The sequence below is a fragment of the Centrocercus urophasianus genome, unplaced genomic scaffold (assembly GCF_019232065.1).
Source record: "Centrocercus urophasianus isolate 14NV4802_14NV808 unplaced genomic scaffold, USGS_Curo_1.0 seq_66, whole genome shotgun sequence".
NCBI lineage: Eukaryota > Metazoa > Chordata > Aves > Galliformes > Phasianidae > Centrocercus > Centrocercus urophasianus.
In genome coordinates, this window is record NW_024885266.1 from 65,339 (window position 1) to 79,498 (window position 14,160).

Below are 14,160 nucleotides of genomic sequence, written 5' to 3' on the forward strand. Positions count from 1 at the left end.
CGTAACACATCCACCTTTGCAGTGTGAGCAAAGAGGTCTTGCTTACCAGCAAGGCTCACTTATGCATTTGTCCCTTGCCAATAATCCCCACAAAGTTGAAGCAATGCGTAACGACCTCAGTAATTGGTTTTTTTCCAGCTTTGCTTTCAGAGCTAGCAATGGCTCTTTCAAGCTGAAGTTACAAATTTGGGAAACACCAACCCCATTTATTTTTTTTTCTAACACCTGGCATTAATTAAACTGTTTTTCCACAGTTGGGCAATTAGTTTGCATGTCTCCACACCAGTGGAAAATCAAAACCATTTGTTTACAGCCGGTTTTGTTCACAGGTTCTCAACCTGCAGTACTTGAGCTGCAAACAAAGCAGGGCATTTGTTTATTACAGCAGTCGTGAGAAGCCCAAACGGAGCGTTGTGGTGTTAGGTACTGCGCAAACATAAAAAGGATCAGTCTGTGGCCAAAGAGCTAGTCCCAACATGGATGTGGGGCCAGGCTGTGATGTAGAGCCAGAGCTGGGAACCCTGCCCAGTGTAGATGTAGCAAGAGTTCTTAATTTTTATTTCATGGACAAAATGGTTATACAAAATGACCCCATCAGGCCTCAGCATTGTCCTCCATCTGCGAGACTGGCAGCCTTAAAATGAGAACAGCAGCCTTAAAATGATCGTTGGCCTACAAGTGTTGCATTTGAGACATGGCTTAGTGGGCAATATTGGTGGTAGGTGGGTGGTTGGACTGGATGGTTTTAGAGGTCTTTTCCAACCTTAATGATTTGATGGGTGTGCTGGATGGACTGGACATCAGTCAGCACCCTCCAAAAGCGACGCATCATGCAGGCATTGCTGATGATGTTTCTCCTGGATTTGCTGCTGCATCCCCCAGAAGTGATGCACCGTGTGAGCATTGCTCACTGTATTTCTCCCGGATTCGGTGCTGCAGGGTTTGTACCCACAGGTGCTCGCAGGGCTCCATGCAGCCACACGAGGGTGCAGTGTCCTCGGGCTGCTGAGCACTGCGAAAGGGTCCTGTGGCTCTGCTGAGCTCCTGGGTCCTCTCCACCCCTAAATGTGTGAGTGAGGATGCTGGGGAGTTGCAGAAAGAGGATTTTAGGTGTCCTCGAGAGATGCATCCTCATCCTAGAAGAAGGGAGCAGCTGGCAATGTTAGGTATTGGAGACAAATGGTTTTGGCTGTCAGTTTCCTCTGAAATCCTTTTTTGCGGCATGTCTTTTTGTTCTGTATCACATCCTTTACCTTTCCCATTTCCCAGGCTGCTGTGCTTGCAATGAGACCTTGGGAAGGTGTGCACAGCCCCATCACCCTACAGAGGCAGGTCTGGGCTGGAGTGAACTCGGCTCTTGAGCTGTGGAATTTGTGTGGTTTGGTGTGAAGATGAGAGCATCCGCACAGCCCTGAGCAGGCTTTTGCCCCGAGCACACACGGCAGGGAGAGGGGTAGGAAGCGCAAAGCAGCTCATTCCTGTGCTTCTGAGCAGGGGAGATGGACGTCTGCAGCCTTAGTCCCTCTTAATTACACACTGAGTGGATTTGAAGACAAGTTTCAGCCCTTAGGATGGCAGCAGGCCATGCTTTGAGCAATTAGTTTTTCCCTGGCACCATTCAATTAAACCCCAAACACTTTGTTTGGTTGCTCTTTTATGCCTGTGCCGCGGAGGCTCAGACAATGGCCAGCGTGGCCTGCAGAGGAAGGAAACCACTCTTTCCACCCAACCAGGGAGCCAGCCAAAAATCCAGCCCAGCAATTGCAGTCTCTTTGAACTCCATTCTCACACAGAAAGCCAGGACCAGTGCAAGGACCTCGCTGCTGTCCTGGGATGTCCTGGTTCCAGGAGCAGGATCAGGGATGGAGTTTGTGGTGGTGACCATGCACGGTCAGAACTCTCCTCCTCAGAGCAAGGCAGGTGTCCCTTTAGCATGTCCAGATTGCTGGGACTAGCACACCTCCTTGGCCATACCCACAGACCTCATCTCAGAGATTTGCTGAGCCAAGAGCTGCCTGCAGTCAGGAGGGTGCCCATGGAAATATCCCTATTCCTGCTCTCTTGCCTGAGCATCTGTTCATGGCTGACTTCAGAGGCAGGGGGCTGGGGCAGGATCTGCACCCTGTCCCAGTGGGTGAAGGAAGGTGGTGGTGGAGTATGACTGCTCCTGGGGCATCTGCTGCTGCTCCATTTGAGGAAAGGAGTTTAGAAGGCTTCGGGCAGTGGATGAAAATCCATCGTGGCTGTTAAATGCAAGGGCTGTTAAATGCAAGGACGCAGCCCCTGGCTCAGCTATCCACGTACCAATAGCACAGGATACATTGCCAAAGGGACCGCAAGCTGCTTGCTTTCCTTTTAGTCTCTTTTCTCAAGCATGCCATGACCCAATAGACAGACGATCTGACCCACTCTGTGTTCCCTTCTAGCATGCAGGTGATTACAGACCACCTTGGGAATGGCTCTGGGGCTCATCTATCCCCAGAGAGGAGCTCAGGCTGGAGCTTTGCTGTCAGATGCCACAGCTCTTGCTGTGTCCTTTCCTTTTCCATCCAGAAAAAAAGCAGGGCAATTCGGAAGGGTCCATATTTGTAATGCTTGCAGAATGACCAGGTAATTCTCTTTACCAAAACCTACATATTCTACTTTCCAATCCCAAAGACTTCAAACGGAAGAAGGAAATGAGGTCCTGCCCTTCATTGCTTATTGTTTTATGTGTTCTGAGGGAGATTTGTATCTAAACAAGCAGTATTAATTACTTGCAGTGTTTATTCTTTACCCTAGCAATGCATTGTCCTCAGTGGGACACTCCACAGTGGCAGCAGAACAAGAGACATTCTGCATCGCAGCAGCCAGCAGGGTGAAAATGATGTAACTGGTGTGAGAAGGGAATTCTTAAAGCATTGGTGAACTCTTGAGGGCTTCTTTAAATGTAAAGCCGATGCCTACTGGTGCTGTAGAGCTTGGCAGCCTTTGTTGAGGCCATTTTGTCAGACATGCATTGGTTTTATAACAGCATTTCGAAACTGCAGTTAAAATGAAAGTTGGGAATTTGTTTTGTTGGTTTGGTAGTTTTGTTTTGTTTTGTTTTTGGGAGAGGGAGGGGGTGAGGAGCAAATATCCAAGCAAAACCCACGATTGCTTTCTCTGTCCTGCCTGCCCCTGTGCTTTGCTGCTGCCATGGGGCTGCCCAGGAGGATGGCTGTTCCTCGCAGAGCTTTAGCTGATGAGTTTTATACTGCAGCAGCAAGACCTGCCTTCTGCACTGATGTCAGCACTCAGGGCGGGACTTTACAGCCCTGTGGGTTTGGGATTTTTTTTTCTTTTTCTTTGGATAATCCTGGCAAAATTCCTGAGAAAAATTTTTTCTTTTTTTTTTTTCTTTTTTTTTTTCTTTTTTCTTTTTTTTTTTTTTTTGAGCAGCCCCTATACATGCTGCCTCCGAGCTGCTCTCTTATTACTGCTCACTTCCTGAAAGGAGACTTTTTAGCAAAGCCTCTAGCTGCAGCTCTGCCTGGGTCTGACAGAAGGAGGTTATTGAGGAAGGCGACATAAACCCTCAGCCTGGAAACTTTCTGACACTCACAGGACTGAGGGGGAGAGAGAAGAGCTTTTGGCCGCAGCTGGGAAAAAAAAAACGGAGGAGAAAAAAAAAAAAAGAATTAAAAAGGGGGGGAAAAAAAGAAGAAAGAAGGGAGAACGCTAGAGAAGGTAAAGCGCTCTTTAAAATAATCTTTCCAGAGAAAACTCTTTGAGGTCGGAGTGGGGTGGTCTGGGGCGGAGGGAATGCGAATGTTCTTTGAAATCAGAACCGTCTCCCTGGAGAAGGAATGAGCCCGAAGAGCGTTGCATGCTGGAAAAACATTTATGAGAATGAAAACCATGTTCACCGTTCTCCAACATTCAGAGTTTCCATAAAAACGCAGGGTTGTGTTTCAAAGCGTCTGCAGACAGCGGCAGTCGGCATCTGCTCACCTCCCCCTTCTCCCCGCGCCGCTCCACTTCTCATTGCTCGGAGCTGCAATCGCATGTTTGCTGCCCTGAAATTGGGTGCTCTGAAAGCAGAGCTGCTGGGGGTGAAGCTCTTAACTCCAGAATTATGGCTGCGGCGGCTGCAGCAGAGCGGTGCGTTCCTCGCTGTCCTCATTCCTGAGGATAAACACAGATTGAGCTCCTCTCCCTTTTGCTCTCCATCTGCAGGAGCGGTGCGGGCGGGGGATTGTAAACCGTCTGACCTGAAAAAGCTGCAAAGTCATTAAGTTGTGTGCATCGTTTGGCCCCGCTGTATGAGCCGTACGTGGTCTCTGCTCTGATAGTATTTTAAAGGGTTTTTTAAGGGAGATCAATCCCTCCAAAAGTGTGATTTTAGACATCAAAGTAAATATTAGCAATGGTGAAACGCCAGGAGATTATCTCATTAGAGCTGGAGGAGCTGTGCTATAAATAGGAAGGAGTTTATAAAATAACATCGATAAATCTCTACGAGAGGGGGAAAAATCAGGAGGATGGGGCAGGTACTGTGCTTGGTGGCAAAATTCAACATTGCCGACCATTTTGGTCCCGTTTGGGGACTGTTCCACTCAAGTGTGGGCACATCAGTGGGCTTTTGTTTCCCTGTGCTGGTCCACACCAATGCCCACGTTGGCTGGAGATGGCTCAGCCACACCAGAGATCTGTTTCTTATTCTGTATGTTAATATTACTGTTAGCAGAGCTCGCATGACCGTGTGGTGATAGCAGGAAGAGTTTTGGAGTCTTTGCTCATTTTTTGGTCTCCATCACACTATAGATGGTGGAAGGGGAGATGCTGTGCTGGGCTGCCCAGGTATTCCTCGCAGTGCCGTGCCTGGACTGGCTCAAACCTTCACCCAATGAGGCTTCCCCCAGTGCTGGGGAGATGGTTCCAGTGTCATGAAATTTCTCCATATAAGGCTCATGCTGGCTGCCTTGGTTGCTCCATCCCATTGTTCTGGGCTGGCCCCACCAGCAGCACCCTCCGCTTTCCGTCTCCTTTCTATTTGTGAAACCTCTGGTGCCTGTAGGTGCGTCTGCTGTTGCATTCCCCCAGCAGCTGCTCGGTGGTGTGATGGGAAAGGTCCTGTCATCTCCTCTAAATCATGCTTTCCCCAGATAAGGCTTTGGGGCTGAGCTGTTTCCCTTGGCAGAGGAATGCCCTGATAAGCTGGGACTGAATGAGCAATCAGTGGGGCCAAGACGAACCCTAAGGGTAGGTGTTGCCTGCTCAACGTAAACAGTTTCTACTCGTCATGCAAGAGGCCTTTTAATTACCAACCTGTATGTTATCACAGATGGCTCAAGGCCACCCAATGTGCGTATCACATGCAGTGCTGATCCAGAGTTTGCATGGGCTCTGCTGCCCAGGGAGCATCTCCATGGAGGGCTTTCAGTTCAGGTTGCCTTAGGCCCACCCAGGGGGTGGTTCTGTTGGAGCGCTCATCTCAAGCTTATCTGAAACCCCCAACTCCAAAAACCACTTTTCTTGCCAAGTTTCCAGCAATTAGTTCTTTCGAAGCCAAAAACACCGCAGGATGTGTTTGTCACGTCCTGTCCTGCCCAGATCTCAAGTTAACACAAATTAACTTAAAACAAACAGAATTTGGACCAAATTTGTCAAGTTTTCAGAAATAATTCCCTCGTGCTTAGGATGATGTCAGCTCAGATGTGCTGAAGATATGTAAGTCAAAAGATCTTTGCTTGACCCCATAGCCCGTAGGAAATGTTTGCAGAGCAAGGAGTCGCAGCCATTTCCTGGGAATCTGCAAGGAGGTCAGATCCCACGTGCAGCTCTTGCAGGGTGAGAAACAGCAAAACACCAGCCTGGGTACGGATTAACTTTTCAACACCGAAGAAAGTTTTGTAAAGGAATAACATCAGGCAAATCTTCCTATCTCGGTTACTGGGAGTGCCTTAAATCAAGTCTGCAACCAATTCCAGCGTTGGAAGACTCTCCAGTGAGAAACTATGCCAAAATAGTTTTGCTCCATCTGACTTCAGTAGAGCAATGTCAGTGGCACATGCGAAGTGCAGGGTGTCCATTCAGCTGCTCTGCTGCTCTCCTGCCTTTTGTATTTCCCCTGGCTGGGAAAAGACGTGCTTGGGATGTGCCATGGTTGTATATTCGGTGTGTCTGCATTCCTTTCTATCATTCTGGACCACCATTGCTGCTATTGTTTTCTACTCTTCCATTGTAGCTCCATTTTTAGGGAGTCCAAATTAATTCCTGTGCAGTTCTAGACATCCCTCTGAACTCAGTCATTCATAGGTCCTGGTTCCAGTCGGATCTGAGGGTAAAATCCTGGCTCCTTACTATGGGAATTGTGCCACTGACCTCAGCAGGACCCAAGATTTCACCCCAAAGTGGCTTCAGTCAAAACCACCATGGAATCACTGCTTCATCCCTATCAGGTTTAGCATCTCCTTATGCCCACTGCAGTTGGGCACAGATAAGTGTGCCAGGTGGCCTTTGGGCTGCAGCCTCCTCCTTAGAAAGCCACATATGCTCATGAGACGGCACGTTCTGTTGCACTGTGCCATACCCCACCAAATCCAAACCATCTGGGCCATATGTTTCCCCAAACAGAGAACCTGGAGCTTGAGAAAAGGAGCATATAAACTCTCTGGATAGCAGATCTCTTGGAGCTTGTACATGGGATCCAGAGACTGGAAGTGAGCTGCAGATCTTCTGGAGCTATGAGGGCTGGAAATAGTCCACAGCCCAGTGTGGTTTTCAAGAGCTCATCCTGCTGCAGAGTTCCCACAGTGTTCCTCTATGGGAATGTATCCTGTGGTCTGCGGGTGCTGTCATTCTCATAGTATCTTGTACAAAGAGGGAGGCCCATGCTCAGCTAGTCCCCTCTCAGATCCCTTTCTCTGTGTCACCAGATGTAGCTGCTTCTCTCATTTCCTGGGAGAAGAGCCTGGTCCAAGCTGATCTTTCTGCTTCAATGCCTCTCCGTGCAGCTCACTGCACTTCCCCAGGCCACTTCTGAGAGTGATCCCATGGGACAGCCTGAGTTTTGTGATCTAAAACTGACCTAATGTCAGTTATCCCTGTTCAGAGTGGGGGTGGGATCTCAGTGAGTCCCTTCCAACTGCAGTCATCCTTTGTTCCAGAGTGGCAGGACCAAACATAAAACCAAATACAAAACCATGGATGCATGGCATACCCAGATTTGTTGGTGGAGCACGACAGCATGCAGACAGCATCACAGGGGGCACGTGGGTGCCAAGCACTTACCTGCACATAACAGTGGTGACATCCACCCATGTGGGTTGCCCAACTGTGCATGAACACTGGCAGTCCCAGCCTTGTGCATGTAGCCATCACATGTGTTCTTACACGTGTGGTATTTGTGTGTAATTGGCAAGGGTGTCATGCAGTAGGCACAGTGAACTTCTTTTAATGACTGCTCAGCCGTCTTTTTACTTCTGCTGTTCTGTCCGTGGCTGAAGCCAGCAAGGAGAGTGGTGGCAGGGGGCCAGCAAGTCTGGGTCACATGGAGCAGCTCCAAACCATTGCATAAGTCCGTCTGAAAGCGGACCTGCATGAGAACTGGTAGAGTCGTCTCCTGAAAGCAGAAGTCCAAGGCTGTGCTGCTTGGTAGCACCTTGCCTTGGGCTGGTTCAGCAGTATCTGGGCTCAGCCCTGCGGCTTGCACTGCCCCAAGCCCAGCACCACTCCCTGATGATGCTACGTGCTGGCACTTTTCTAATGCTTTCCTGTTGAGGACCTCCGAGCATTTTACCACACTTGGAGAATTGCAGTGACCCCAGCTTTCCAGATAGGGCCAGATCCTTATGTAACAGAGAGATAGGATTTCCAGAAAGCAGAGCAGTCGGTGTCAGAGGGAAGCTGGGGCTCCTGACTCTACACTCCTGTGCCTTCGCTTTGTACTGGGTTCCTTTTGCCCCTTTGCTGGTGGAGTTAGTAATCCCACTGGATTTTGCAGCGAACGAGGGGGCAATTCGTTCCTTTCCTCACTAAGATTGCCCTGAATAGACTTGACTGTAAAACAATTCTTGTGTTTAAAAAAAAAAAAAAAAAAAAAAAAAACACTCCCACACAGTACTGGAGAGAGCCCAAAACCCTATGAAGCTTTGCTTGTACAAAGGGATGGAGGGTGTGCCCAGTTTGAGCACGGCAGGGCCTGGCGCAGCACAGAGCAGGGGCAGTAGGAAGGCAGTGAGGGCATCCCCAGCCCTGCAGTGCTGCAGTGGGATGGAGATGTGGGTTTGTACCCCTCACTGCTTTGGTTCAGCCTGACAGAGTCAGTGTGCATCCTGGCACTGCTGGTGGACACCTTTGGGTGGGATTTGGTCTCATTTTAATGCCACAAAATCAGATTTTCTTAGCCAGGCAAACTCCAAATGTGGCCCCAAATGTGGGGATTGGTGCCTGCAAAGGATCGAGTGGGGTGTGCTGTGATGGTGTGCTGTGGGTGCCCCGAGCCAGTGGAAAGGGGACAGACAAAGTTCTCTCTCTGCTGTGCAGTGGAGCACGGGGATGGATGCAAGTGGATCTGAAGGGGTTGCTGCAGAGCTGAGCACTGACCATCCCATGGCTGCAAGCTGCTGTTTTCTGGTGAATGATGATAACTGCGTGCTTGTTTCGAATTCTTTGCCTGCCATGCCCCCAGAGAGGCCCATCTTGGAGCTGATTGAGGTTCAAGATCTTGTTTTCAGTTCTGCAGATCTGTGACTTTAACCCATTTTTCCCATTCTGCAGTGGTCCTAACAGTGAGCTGGCAGCTAATACTGATTTCTCTGTTTTTAACCCATAACTTTATTCCAGAGCTGAGGATTGACTTCCCAGTGGAAACCCTGTCATGCTGGCAGGCTGACTGCAAAACAATTTTTGCCATCTGCAAATCAGCAAGTTTCCAACCAAGTAATCCCTGAGATATTTGTTGGGAACATCAGGGCAGCCTCTTGTTCAGGGCCAGGAGGTGTCACAAAGCTCTGCACCCTCCCACATGCTTAGCATCCCACTGCAGGATATGCAGCAGGCAGAGTGGGAGCACTGCTTTTTGGTCTGTCCTATGGGATGTGCAGGGACCTGCTGGGTAATGGGAGATGGCTGCACACCATGGGAAGTCATCCTGACACTGAGGAGCAAACAGGCAGCTGCCAGGAGGGAAGAATCTGTGGGTTTCGACAGTTTGGGGTGTGCAAAGCCCAAGGAGATAAAGGGAGGTAGAAAAGTCTAGCAGTGATTTAGGGACACGACAGAAGGAGATATCCGCTCTGGCCACACTGCAAATAGTCCCATCCATGCCCGACTGTCAGGGCTGAGCTGTGACTTTGTGCTGCAGCTCTGCCTGGCAGATGCTGCATTTTCCTCCTGTCTGGACCTAGAAGCTGCTGAATTAGGCTTTCAGGTGGCCCTAGCTTGCAAAAAGGCAACTAATCTTCCTTGAAGATACTGCATTTTGTTATGGTTTTTTCTACATTTTGCTGGAGACATCTGACCATGTGTTCTTACACCAAAAAGGTTGATCTGGGTAACATGAGGAGGCTTTTTTCTGGCTGTCTTGGGGTGCAAGGAGAAGACATCGTATGGCCCTGTTTCCCCCCACTCTTCTCTGCAGGATGGCCCCATGCAGATGCTACTCACCCTTGAGCAGACCCATGGATGCCATGGAGTTGTGCCATGAATCTCTTGTTCCCCTCCACCACGCACACAGGGAGCCAAGCACCTGGGTCACCTCTGATGAAGGTCGCTGCGGTCATGGAGCTAGAAGCTGGCCTGTGGTGAGGGGCCATGCAAAATGGCCAACCACGCAACAGGGGCTAAAGTAGAAAATGAGAATCATAGCACAGAGCCTTGGCACTGGGAGAGACCTCAGGGTGGGTTCCTTTCTGGTAAACGGGGATTGCTGCAAGGTCAGCTGCAAGCAGTGCAGGAAGGAGACCCAAGCAGAGCTGCCTAGCAAAGCTCAGCAGGGCTTTTAAACCATTCCAATCCTCAATTAAATAATTTCCTCCACACTTGCACTTTATCTGAGCCACCTGTGTATGCTCACACTTGTAGGCATCTGGAGATGGGGATGGTATTCTGGATATCCCCATTGCTGTCCCCAGTAGCACTCAGCTTTGCAGGTTACAAGTGGCAGGGACGTGGTGGTTTGCATTAGGCCGTGTCCCCTGAGCAGAGCAGCATAGGTTGAAGTCAGGACAGTCGGTGGAGACCACACGGAGTTCTGCTCCTGCCCTGCGGCAGTATTTGCAGTACAGATTTCAGCCAAGGGTTTCCAGCCAAAACTTGCCGGCCTCCGTGAAGCAGCAAGAGCAGGTGAAAAGAGGGCTGTTTTTATGGAAAACCTGGCCATTTTGGGATCAAATTCCATGACCTACAGGCACTGTGAAGTCCCCGTGAGTGGTGGGCATGTCTGAGGGGTCTTTGCATTTGTGGGGTCACATACTGCAGATGGGCTGTGCTTCTTGCAGGGCATTTGATGCTATGCTGGTGGTTGGGTTGGGGCTGCAGCTGGTCATGCTACAGAATGTGGCACCACATCTTCAGTGTGGATGGGAAGTGCCATTAGTCCCATTTTACAGCAAACACCAGATCCACAGAAGCACAGGGCTTGGGGACAGCAAGTGCCCAGGGATCAGAGTGTTTTGAGCTTAGAATGCCTTGCCCAAAGTGATGCAAGATGTAGGTAAAGGAGCCAAGTCATATAAATCCCATGTTAGCCCCTCACCCTGGGACTATCCCTCCTATGAACGCTGTGTGCTGTTGTCAATGCACAGCAGCTTTCATTCATTTGTTAATGCTGTTGCTGATAGCAGAGCTCAGAATCGCTCTGCTGGGTGAAGCCGACTCACAGCCCTGCTCTCCCTGCACGCTGGGGAGGATGTGTTGGTGGAAGGGCTGGGGAGGGGGAGGGGGTGCACTGCAAGTATTTCCTCCCATTGGGGAATGCTGGAAGCAGAGATCTGTGTTTGTATTTATTTCTCTCTCAAAAAGGGAAAAGGACACCTGAGCTCATCATTTGCAAAAGTTGGATGAGAAACCTGGAACCCGCCGGGCCCTGCATCTTTAAAAGCATTTAAATTCCTCTTTTCTGCACTAGGAGGCACCTTGAACCTTCCTCTTGGCCCTGACCGGGGCCCATCTGCTTCCTATTACCTTCCCATAAAGCTGCCTCACCAGCCAAAAAGCCAGGCTTTCAGGGAATTCTGTCTGCAGCACCGATGTTGAAATTAGTAACAGTTGTCATCTGTTTTTCTTTTTTCTCTTTTCTTTCTTCCAGCTTGATTTTTAACCCCCCTGCTTCCTTCCCCCCTTTTTTGAGTGTTTTTGGTGTCGGAGGAGGAAACCTTGAGCCCAGCCACCGTCTAGAGCCCCATCACCTCTCTGCAGTCCTTGCTCTGTGTCCCCGCTGTCCCCAGGGCAGGCAGCAGCTCGGCGTGCCGGCAGCTCAGCCCACGGGTTCACGCAGTGAAGCCACCTTGGCAATGGGAGCAGGGAGCGTCAGCCGCTCGCGGGGCCCCTGCCAAGGACAACGAATTCCTTGGGAAGGAGCAAATCGCAACCGGCCCAAGCGAGGGAGGCACGAGACCAGGAGAGGTGACCCCATAGCCTGGGCCTCATTCAATTACTGCCGGTCCGTCCCAATACAAGGCTGTTGGGTCCTCCAGGGTGTCCGATCGCTGCCCTTTGGGAAGCAAAATGTGAAAAGTGAGGTTATGGAAAACTTTGTACATGCTGAAGACACCACGGAGAACTCGTCCTCGCTGCTTACTTGCTCTCTCTTCTGCGTTTTGGGTCTGTCTCATGCGTGGCACAGCTTCCTTGGGGTCTTGGAAGTCAGTGGGATGTGTGTTCCCTTTGCTGTGTGTAGGAATCGGAGCAGGAGCCCTTCCCCCCCAGCAGCTTACGGGAACGTTGCAGCTGTAATTCCGAACACGTGGCGCTCGGACCGGAGCTCCTTCCCGAGGTCAGGGGGCTGCGGGCTCCCAGCGCTCGGGGCTGGGGGCTGTGCAGGGTGGGCAGAGGGGAGGAGAGGTTGCTGCTGCCCTTTGGGGTCGTGGGGAGGAGGTAGGACAGGAAATAATGACATCCTGGAGGAAGCTAGTTCAACAGCTGAAAAACACAAAAAAATGAGTAGTAGAAAGCCCGGGAGAAAATACACTTCAGCTGAGCGGCTTTCTGTCCGCAGACCTTGGAGTCGTGACAGAATTGGAGAGCTGGAATCTCAAGCTTTAATAGATTCTGAAAAATGCTGACTTAGGAGAGCACTGCGGCACGCCGGGCTTTGGTTTCGCCTTCTGCTTTTCTCAGTTTGCTTCCTGGAGGGAGAGGGGACGAGCCAGCCTGCACTACTGCTGCCCTTGCCTTGCCCTCCCTGCAGGGGACACGGCAGGGGACAGCCTGCACTGAGCGCCTGTGATCTCAGAGACCTGCAATATTCACATCATCATCTCCATGTTGTGGTGGCAGAGGGCAGAAAGCCCTGCCAAGCCTCCCGCCTTTGCTTCCTGCTTCCATATGCTGAGCAAAAGCAGCTCGAGAGAGGATTTAGAGGGTTGATCTCCACTTGGTTCTTGTGGTTGATGGTGGTCTGTGCAGTCTTTGAGGCAGTGGCTGTGGGTCTCCTGCTCTGGGGGGCCAGCCCAAGGCACCACTGATGGATTGTGACTGTAAATCAACAGACATAAATCTTAACGTTTTAACTTCGGAGCTCGGAATTGTGACTTAGTGACTTAACATGCACAATTAATCCTCCCAACATTTTCATCTGGTAGAGAAATACAGTTAACTTATTTAGATTAATTACTGGAGCAGGAATCATCTCTGATTTATTCTCATGCCTAACCTATGCATTCAGGAGCATCGTTTTGTCAGAGTACCATCAACAGCATATCAAAGATGGGAGAGCAGAACTAGGAGTAAGTTACAGACTCCTTTGAGGGCAAGAGGTGAAGAGGTCTATGAGGAGGGATGGAGGCTCTCCTGCCTGCAGCCTGGCTGGTAGTTAGGCACTGCTTTTCAAAATGCACCAGAACAGAGTGAGGCAGTGGTTGATAACATTATTCCAAGTGTTTCCTTGCTGGGATGAAGATCACACAGAGGCCGTTGCTGTTGGTGCCTTTGCAAAACCCACCGTCCTTCCATCTCTTTGTGCACTTTCCTTGAGCCTATCTCATGATGCTCAGGCTCTGAAGCTGCTGCGGAGCTGAAGCCAGGCTTTAGGATGGGCTCATCCATTGCTTCTCTGCAGTGCTCTGTGGAAGCATCTGTCTTGTGCTCAGTGGCTTCTCCCAGGCAGAACATTGCTCTTTGGATACTTGGGATTCTCCAGGCAGGAGATATGTGCCATATTCATTGCATACGTCATCTGATCGCTGGGTAGAAATGAAAACCACAGGCTTTATGCAACTCTCCAGCTCTATGTGAGTTCTGTATAATTGCCTCAGACTGAGTGGAAATTATCTGCAAGCCAAAAATCTTTCACTGAAGCAATTAGCAAATCATTTTAAATAACAAATACAATTGGAATCTCATGATCCATTTATGGATAGAGCTGAGGGTAAGGGTGAGTTCAGTGAATGGGTTCTTTGTTTTGACTCACTTTTCTAGGTTTAGCTAATGTTCTCAGAGAGCAAGTGCTCTTCTGTCAATGCAGTGATGATCATTAAAGTGTGTTCTGAAGCCAGGGACATTGAAATTGGGGTTTTAGATCACTTCTTGCTACCACCCTTAATGCTTTCATTTTGTATTTTCCTTTTTAAGAAATCAGGTGACTGAGATCAGGTAACCATTCATTCTTCCTTGTGGGCATTGTGGGCATTGGCAGCAGGACAAAAGGTTCCCATTTATTTTGAGCCTCCTTTCCTCCTGCAGTGTAAGGCAGACACCAGTCATTCCCACTTCACAGTGCTGGAGTGTTGCAAGGCTGTACTGAGCAGAGTGCTCAGACAGCAGGATAACTTGGCTTTCTGATGCTGTGAACTGACTTGGTTAATTGTTCCCATTCTTTTCTTGCCTTCCTTTCTCTTTCTTTCCATTTCTCTTAAGCTCACTCTTCTTTTCTTGAAATCCTGGATTTCCTTGTTGCACTGTTTTCTCCCTCACATCCTTCTATTCCCTCTCCATCTCCTCTCCATCTCCTCTCCATCTCCTCTCCATCTCCTCTCC

At 49.8% G+C, this 14,160-nt stretch overlaps 1 protein-coding gene across 1 annotated transcript in view; it reads left to right on the forward strand.

Annotated features, from left to right (window-relative positions):
• The first annotated feature begins 3,666 nt into the window (after window positions 1–3,666).
• Window positions 3,667–14,160, forward strand: part of ADAMTS10 (ADAM metallopeptidase with thrombospondin type 1 motif 10) — a 47,202-nt gene continuing 36,708 nt past the window's right edge. The window contains exon 1 of the mRNA XM_042837000.1: window positions 3,667–3,708. The gene's annotated coding sequence lies outside the window, so the exon portion shown is untranslated. The remainder of the gene's footprint in view (window positions 3,709–14,160) is intronic.